The 9,310-nt window shown below is 35.4% G+C and overlaps 1 non-coding gene across 1 annotated transcript; it reads left to right on the top strand.

The window, feature by feature from the left end:
* Positions 1-7,100: 7,100 nt before the first annotated feature.
* Positions 7,101-7,171, top strand: MIR302E (microRNA mir-302e). The gene has a single exon (NR_035735.1). It is a non-coding gene; the product is annotated as a microRNA mir-302e (primary transcript).
* The last annotated feature ends 2,139 nt before the right edge of the window (positions 7,172-9,310 follow it).

Genomic DNA, 9,310 nt, shown 5'->3' on the forward strand with positions numbered 1-9,310 from the left:
GCCTCCCAAAGTGCTGGGATGGCAGGCGTGAGTCACCGTGTCCGGCCGGTAACTTCTTAGAATGTAGGGAGAGTAGAGGGAAATACAATGAGAAAAACATAAAGAACTCACATTCTTCCCAACTCTTTCACAGAAGCAGAAACAAGACAACCATCATTAGGTCAACAAATTACCCTGGTATACACTTTATGGTGTTCTTGCAGGGTTCCTTAACTTTTCACATGCTCCTTCTTGTCCGTTCTCATTTTGCGTGCCATTCAAACTTCTACACATCTTTGCAAATTTAGCACAAAAAACATATTTTAAAAGAATTTATTAAATAAACTCTCCTTTGCCTCCTAAAGCTTCTGAAACATGGTCCTTAGCTCACAGTATTGTAATATTCTCTGCATCTCTGCTCAACCCTCTAAGGGCATTGAGGGTAAAGACTATGCCTCATTCATCTCAATATTCCCAGTGGCTAGGATCATTAGAAGGGATTCTCACTACATGTTGAATGACTGGCTGACAGAAGCTGTTTCGACTGCAGGAAAAATAATGTTTTAAAATTCTTGCCCAGAGAATCAGTAATTAAAAGGGCAATGGGGAAGGTTAATTTTGGAATCATTTGTTAAACATATCTTTCATAAATTGTAAAGTTTCATTTGGGAAATCTAGTACACATATATAATATGTATATAGCACCTGTGCACTAATGCATCACACGCAGACACACACTATATTGTAGAAATAACAACAAAATCTTGGAGTGGGGGGAAGTAGCTTACTATAGCTCTTCCTAGAATCCATCTTAGAGCTTATTTAAAAGAAACAATTCCAGAGCCTGCAGTAAGCCGAGATCGCGCCACTGCACTCCAGCCTGGGCGACAGCGAGACTCCGTCTAAAAAAAAAGAAAAAAAAAAAGAAAAAAAGAAACAATTCATTCTTTTCCAGGCCTCAGCACAGATTTCTGCTAACTTGAGCTCCTGGGCTGCTAACACATCAGAGAGAAAGGAAGGTGTCATTTAGTAATGTGGCTGCTACTGATGACACAATCATCTTTCATGAAAAAAGTTAGCTCCAGGGGAGGGTGCCTATTATAGCAAAAAGATGGGAAGTTAAGAGAATTGGTTGCTAGGTTTTCTTTGTGGGGAAGCAAGCTAAATTTTTTTGCTGAGTATGACAAAAATGCAAGCTATTTATTCTGATTGAGATAATATTAGAAAAGAAGAGGTTGAAAACCAGAAATACAAATCCTGAGAGGTACAAGGACTGCAAAGTCACAAGGGAAAGGCACCTGACTGTTTTGCTGACCCTTTATATACTGGGGACCTAACACAACGCCTGGTACTGGTAGATGCTTGTTATATTTGTTGGATGACTACATAAACAAATATCTCCTGTATTCTACTAGTATCCCCTTAGCTTTCTTCAATAATTCTGTAATTATTATAAAAATACAATATTATTTTCAATTTATTATTTTCAAATTATTTAATAGTATTTTCAAAATTGCAAAAAAGAGAATAAATGAAAAGCCATCCATAATTCATTCATTAAGATAAAATTAGGTTTTAAGTATTTTCCTCTAGTTATTTTTCTGTATACACATGCATTGGTATTTGTAGGTGTGTGTGCATAGATACACACAAATATGATTATGTAACATAAATAATTTTTCATTTACATTTTGAATATTTTTGAGGTTATTAAATAATTTATTTGAGAATATGGTTTATAATTGTGGTAAAAATACAATATTATTTATCTGCATTTAATCTATCAACATTTAACTTTATTATTATTAATCTATCAACATTTAACTATTCTTCCCTATTGTTAGACAATGAAACTTTTCAAATAGCTGCTATTTTATTTGATTTTTTAATTTTAGAGACAAAGTCTTGCTCTGTCGCCCAGGCTGGAGTGCAGTGGCACGTCTGTAGCTCACTGCAGACTTGAATGCCTGGCATCAAGTGATCCTCCTGCCTCAGCCTCCTGAGTAGCTGGGACTACAGGCGCAAGCCACAATAGCTGCTATTTTAAGAACATAAGAATTATTTAAGTCAAAGGATATTAATATATAACTACTTCCTTTGGCATATATTTCCAAAATTATTTTCCAGACAAGATTGTATCTAGTACTAGTATAATCCTCACTGAGTATTATAGCTTTTCTTTTTTTTATATTTAAATTCAGGAAACATTTTAATTGTTATTCTAACCCACATGTTTCATGACTAAAAAGGTCAAACTTTTTTTTCTGTATTTTTTGGAAAAGCTTCTTATGCTTCCTCTTCGGTGAATTATCCATCCGTGTCCTTTATCCACTATTTTCTACTGAGATAGTACTGTGTCTCTTTATAATTTGAAAGCAATTTTTAAAAATATTTAAAGAAGATTAGCCCTTTGTCTACACATAATTCCCCAGTTTGTCAAATATATAGAATTTATTTTCATAATAACTCTTGAGAAACAGGTTTTAGATTTTTAAGAAGTTAAAGCTACTGGTTTTGTTTTGTTTATTATTTTTGCTTTGTGATTTCTTCCATATATTCATCCTTAGAAACAATTTCTCCTTCCTGGAGCCTAAAAAATGCCCATTTATAGTTTATTCTAGTTGCATTACTAGAATAGTGTACTTTGATTTAGTTTGATTTTGTCTTAATTTTAAGCATAGCACTAAGTCATTTTGATTTATCTTTGTTTTTCCCCAAGAACATAATCAATTGTTCCAGCATTATTTATTGAATACTCTTCTTTTTACATACTGATTTATGATGGAAATTTAACTGTATATTAAATTCTTGCATGTATGAAAGTCAGTTTCTAAATGTTTATATTGATCAATTCTTGCCCAAGATACATACCATCTTGATAGCTGAAAGTTTATTGTATGTTTTGCTATCTTGTAAGACAAATCTCTCTTTACTGCCCTTTCCAACTTACTTTATATTATCTTTTTGAAACTTTTTCACTATTCAAAATTATATATTTTTTAAAATGAGCTACGTTTTCACTTTGTCAAGTAAAAATAATCTTAATAAAATCTTTGAGTCACATTAAACCTTTAAATTATTTCAGAGGAATTAAATAATTTCTTTTATAATATTTAGCATTCCCATTCATAAACATGGTATATCTCTACATTTATGATGCTATTATATCTCCCCATATGTTTTCTAATTATTTTCATATAGATGACACACAGTTCTCTAAGTTGTTTTTCACAGAGTTATTTATAAATTTGCTTAATTATTTATGATGGCATTAATAAAATAATTTCACCATCATAATTTTGACTGAATTATTGATTTCACCAACAACTATTAATATTTTATATTTGTTCTTGCATCTGAACATTTTCCTATCTTCTTTTATTAGCTCTAATAATTTTTTAAAAAAATATCTTGGGACTTCTAGATCAGTAAATTAATGATTTGTAAAATATTTTTCTGCTTACTTTAATAGCTTTAGCTCTTTTATTGCATTGCACATTTACAAGGTAATGTTGAATAATGAAGACATTAAGGATAATTTTTTGTCTCTGAATTTTAAGTGAAGTTTTTCTGATATTTCAATTTTCAGAATGTTGCCTCTACATTTTGATATTCATCCTAATGTTAAGGAAATTTCCTTTCTTGCTTATTTTTTCAGACTTTTCCCAGGAATGGATATTAAATTTTATGAGATGATTTTAGAGCATCTGCAGGATGATTATGTTGTTTTTTTCTTTGACCTATTACTGATGGACAATATTAATAAATGTGCTACTAATAAGTGAATATTATATTCCAAGAATAAAATCTGCACAATATAGTCTAAACATTATCTTGTAATATACTACTGTATGATTTTCATTGGTTTAGTAAAGACTTTTATATCTATCTCTAAAATGTCATTCTGGGAATTATAACTTGGACATCGAGTTCCTTACACTCTGGTTGCCCTTTATTGGTTATCCTTCTTTTTTCTTTTTAATGGGCCAATCAAGCATACTATGTAACTAAGATGAAAGCTCTTTAAGAGCACAGGTCTTTGTTTTATTTGCTGATTTATTTACTAAGATCCTAGAAGTATCCCTGATACATTATTCGTATTCAATAAATACTTTTTGATTGGTTAATGAATTCTCTCTTGTATTGATATTTATGTTCTTCTTTAATAATTTTATACGCTGAATTATATATTTTTTATTCTTTGTGTCTTTATCTGGTTAGCTGAAATAAGACATAGGAGTGCATATACAAAAATTTTCTTCCATCTGAATATGAGGGTGGTATACCGGCTGAACCATTGAATATCTGAGAATTTATTTCCGTTGCCATCAGGTGTGGAAAAACAGCTGAAGACAAAATTCTTCCCATAAACTTTTCCCATCAAAACTGTGATATATTGTTCCATTATTTTCTAGTACTTGGCATTGCTGAGGAGTATTTTGAAGCTGGCCTTTGTTTCTTTGTTCATGATCTTTCTTTTTTTTTAATGCCAGGATGCTTTATTCTTAAATTTTGACGACAATGACAAAAAATAATACATTTTATTGTTTAAAATATACAGATATGTGTACTATATAAAGCAGAAATCTGTCTCACTACATAGTTCTTCTATGACCCCGCCTATAGGGCTTCTTCTAAATAAACTCACTTCTCAGATGGAATTACTCTAACAGTTGGTTGTGTCTCGCTTCTAAGTTTGTTTCCTTATATTTCTATAAATAGTGGAGTTTCTTCTTTCTAAATAAGATCATACTCTTATAACTGAGTGCCTGAAAAAAGAGAGCCTTAAAAATGTTTAGAAAGAGAAGCTTCCAAATGTGCCTTTGTCTAGACGGACAAAGAAATTCACATTGAAGCACATTCTCTTAACCAACACTTGAATCGTCCTACTTGATTATGTAAATATTAGGTGAGTAGGCACCCATCACTCTGAAGAAAAGGCATGGCAGGGACTGTGTGTCTTTGCCAAGGTTGCCTTTTCTCATTGTCCCTAAGTATGTAGGCATATCTGGTCTTTGAGTAGAAAGTGAAAAAGGTTTACACTGAAGCCATGCTCGGAAAACAGACGGATGGTCCCAGGCAGTGAGAAATTTCTAATTGTGGGGAAGGACCAGTACATTTCAAGGAATAGTGATATCTTCTATTAAATTTGAGGGTGTTTTCTTTATTGACTATAATTACTTCCTATCATCTCCAAGCCTTCGGGGGAAATCTGTTAACTAAAATGACCTAGTGTTATTTGTGAAAGTCCCACAAAGGAAGAGGAAAAGAGTCCACAGCAAGAGGTAACATAGACCCAGAAGCAAAGAAAACCTATCAGGAGCAGGTTACAGGGGTGAAGCAGGATTCAGGAGAAACTCATAGGAACGTAAGCCCTCCCTGGAAATCTAAAGTACTACACCAGTGGTAGAGGTAGGTGTGCTCCACACAGTGTGTGGTGTGGCTGCTTGAACCATCTTATTTGCATATTATGCAAAGGATAAGACTTGAAAGAGGGGGAGTTTGGGGAGTACTAGATTATAAATGCTTGAATGTCAATAATCCCCACAGTTGGGATGACTCTGTTCTAACTGGATGTGGTGGGCAGCCTCTAAGACGGCACCCAAAGAGCCCCACTTCCAGATATCCATACCTTTGTGTAAACACTTCCCCTTGGTTATGGGCTAGATTTAATGATTCAATTTTAGCAAATAGAATACAGCAGAGGTGATGGGATGTCACTTCCAAGATTAGATTACAAAAATACTATGGATGCCATCTCTCTTGGCATCTGGGGCATTCTCTTACTTGCTCGGACATAGGAAAGCCAGGTGCCATGTTGCGAGCTTCCCAGTGTAGAGGCCCACTTGACTTGGAATTGGAAAAGGTCTCCAATGGCCTGCTAGAGAAGGTCTCCATCCAATAGCCTGCTAGAGAAGCTCTCCAGCCAATGGCCCAATTCAACAGCCTGTGAGGAATGGAAACATCCAAGCAATCACATAAATGAGCTTGGAAGGGAAATTCTCCCCTAGACAAGCCTTCAGATGAGACCACAGCCCTGGCTTATAGCTCATCTACAACTTCCTAAGAAACCTTGAACCAGAAGTACCCAGCTAAGCCATACTTGGATTCCTGATCTACAGACACTGTGAGAAAATAAATATTTGTTATTTTAAGTTGATAAGTTTTGGGATAATTTCTTATGCAGCAATAGATAATTGATTCAATGGGAAAAATAATCAAGTATATGTTGCAGATAATTGACAACTTTGGGCAAAGACTATGTTTGGGATTCTAAATGGAATAAAACATTTAGTAGAGTCAGAGTGTAAGAAATACAATGATATATGTTCAAGGATGCATCACAGTATAAAGCAACATGCCACAGGATACTATAGCAAAACATTCATTTTCATGATTCCACTTATTTCTTAAGGTACATATGCAATATGTCTTAGAAGAGACAACACAGAAGCTCAGCAGAGCCTCACTAGAAAACTCTGACTTGCCTTCCCTCACTTCCCAATGACCTAACATGAAAATGCAAAAAGTTACATAGGAATATTGGTTAAAAAGTCTGGTAGATTTCAAGTAAAATCACTAACAAAGGATGCTACGAGGTCCAGGGCTTTCACCTACCAGAGGATACAGAGGAGTCACTCTCCCCTCCAACCACACAAAACAGGCTACAGAGGTCTTTTTATGTATGCTTTTAAGGAATTCCATTCCTGGGATTCAACATAGCTGAGGCATATATGGACAGATGGTGGAGCATTGTATCCAGAGATATCAAGATGAGAGGATAAAAGAAGAGAAATCATTGAAGTTTCCTTGCTCTTATTAGTACGTTTAAAAAAATCATAGTCCATGGGCTGTTACAACAAGTTCTCAATGTTTTCCATTTTTATATTTGCCTTGTTATTATCCTTAAAATTAATTAATCTTAAAATACATAGTTGCCAAAGTTTTGTTCTATTTAAAACTGTGATTTTATTTAATATTGACATTACAAGTCCATTTCTGGAATCTGCCTGCCACAGAGGTTTGGTCCATCAGATAGTGTGGTTTCACAGTTAATAGAGTCTCTAGGCAGACTGCCTGGGTTTGAAACCTGGCTCTCCTAATTATTGGCTGTTTCACCTTGGGTAAGTGCTTCCATGCTTCAGTTTCCTTACTGGTAAGATGGATGTAGTAATAGCACCTACCTTATAGAATTATTTTGAGGAATCAATGAGTTATTATTTGTAAAGTGCTTAGAACAGCAACAGCTCCACAAATGGTCTCCTTCCCACTAATTCTGTAATAGAACAGCAAGTGCTGGGGGAAGGTGGGGGTGATGGGGGGCAAGAAAAGGAACCTGAAGCTTCTCCAGTGCATAGAAGTTTCTTTTGCCTCAGGAGTCATCCTGACCCAGAAACGGTGTTAGTGGTGTAACATTGGGCTACTTTGTGTTCGCTGGAAATCCCAGACTAATATTAATATTCATGGGATAGTCTCTGGAAGCCTAGACTTGGACCCACTTATACCTTAGTGCTTAAATTGTACAGACACTCAGACAGGTAGGAATTAAACTTGGGTGGGGGGCAGCTTATTGGGCCATCAATTTTTATTTTATAGTTCTATGTGTGTGTGTGTTTTGAAAAACAAATGGTTCATTTTCTTGCTCCTGTGGGAGCAAAGCAAGTCATAAACTTAAAGCAAGTGTCTGCAAAAAACTTTCCAGGCACCAGTCTTTCTGACAGATAGAACATTATCTATTCAGTAGAAAAAGTCAAACTTGCTTGCTATCTTTTAATACTCAAAAACAAAAACAAAAACAAAACCCAACAACACTGAGACTGGTAGCTTTTCCATGGTTATCTCTATCTAAACCTTCATGAATAGATTCCTTCCTCCAGGAATAAGGAATGAAGACCTAGGACTGACAAGCAAGAAACATGAGCTCCATCCATGTTTGTTCTCTGGCGTAAACTCTGTAACTTGGAGGAAGGCTTTTGGTTTCTGAGGTTGGGCTGGGAATTCTGCAGGGCATAGAAAACTTGCTGTCAATGGAGAAAACACACAAGCACACACTCAGAGAGACTCAGACAACTTGCATCCATACACACACAAAATTCTCACATGTAGACACACCTTCAAGATACATATTTACATTAATGTTCACAGGTCTAAGGTGTTAAGACTCAGGGAGGATCATGGAGGGGTGAGGGGCTTAGATCAGTTCAGAAGAGGAAACTTTTCAGATAGATTTCTGTCAAAGTAAAATTGAGGTGCAGAGCCCTCTTCGAGCCCTTCATCAGGATTCACAAAAGTAAGGCATTAGGCTAGAAATAGCTCCCTGCAGGCATTTATATATACCTTTAAACTCCATTGTTTGAAGCCTATCAATTTGGAGTGCTGAATTCTACTAGATTCTAAGATATTAGAGTAAGATAGAAAGATGAATTTTGGTCAACCAATCAATGTGCACTCAATGGATGCCTACTACAGTCACAGGCAGTGCCTTCTGGGCCCTAGGATAGAGACATGATTGAGATATTATTCCTACCCCATGATAGTCTAGTAGGGAAGATGAGACTAATACATATGAAACCAGCTAATCTAACTTCAACGTTAGATTATTAGAGCCCAAAAAGTGTCCTGCCTTGTCAAATATGCTATTTTGCCATTGAAATACTGCTATCCAGACATAGTAAGTAAATTTCTTATTGCCACGTGATCAAATAATAGACCAGTTCTTCTAGAGAGAATTACTCTCTCCATCCCTTTGCATTGTTTTATAATTTTATAAAAAACTTTTACATGGCTCTGTGCTTTAACTAGGCATCTGCCTGTCTGTCCTTCCTTCAGGGATGTGATGCCCCACAGGTAAGAACCTGACCTTATACATTTAAGGAGCGCACAGTGACTGATAAGGCCATATTTAGCCAGGAGGTGCTCAACTCATCAGCCTTAAGTGATCGGAAAGGAGCAAAGACAACAGTCCAGGGAATTCCTCTTGGCCAAGGTCGCCATTCATTACACCAGATAGCACAGGTAGTAAAGACCTAAATCTTGGATACAAATTCAAGGTAAGATATTTTAAACTTGGCGTAAAATTATAGACCTGTTTCTAAGCCCTTCTGTCTTCTTCTCCATTTTAAACTCAGTTGCTTTATAATTTTACATAAAAGGGTAATGCATTTTCATTTCAGCCAGCAGGAAAAGGTTAGGTTCCTCAGGTGCTTTTGAATCTTCATGTTTGCAGACAAAATCATTGAAAGGTTTTGATATATTTCTCCTAAGGGTTTTTCTTGAAATTACACCAGGTCACTCAATCATCAGACAAGCATTTTTAAAAACAAAACAAAAC

Source organism: Pan troglodytes, chromosome 9 (assembly GCF_028858775.2).
Source record: "Pan troglodytes isolate AG18354 chromosome 9, NHGRI_mPanTro3-v2.0_pri, whole genome shotgun sequence".
In the NCBI taxonomy this organism is placed as follows: Eukaryota; Metazoa; Chordata; class Mammalia; order Primates; family Hominidae; genus Pan; species Pan troglodytes.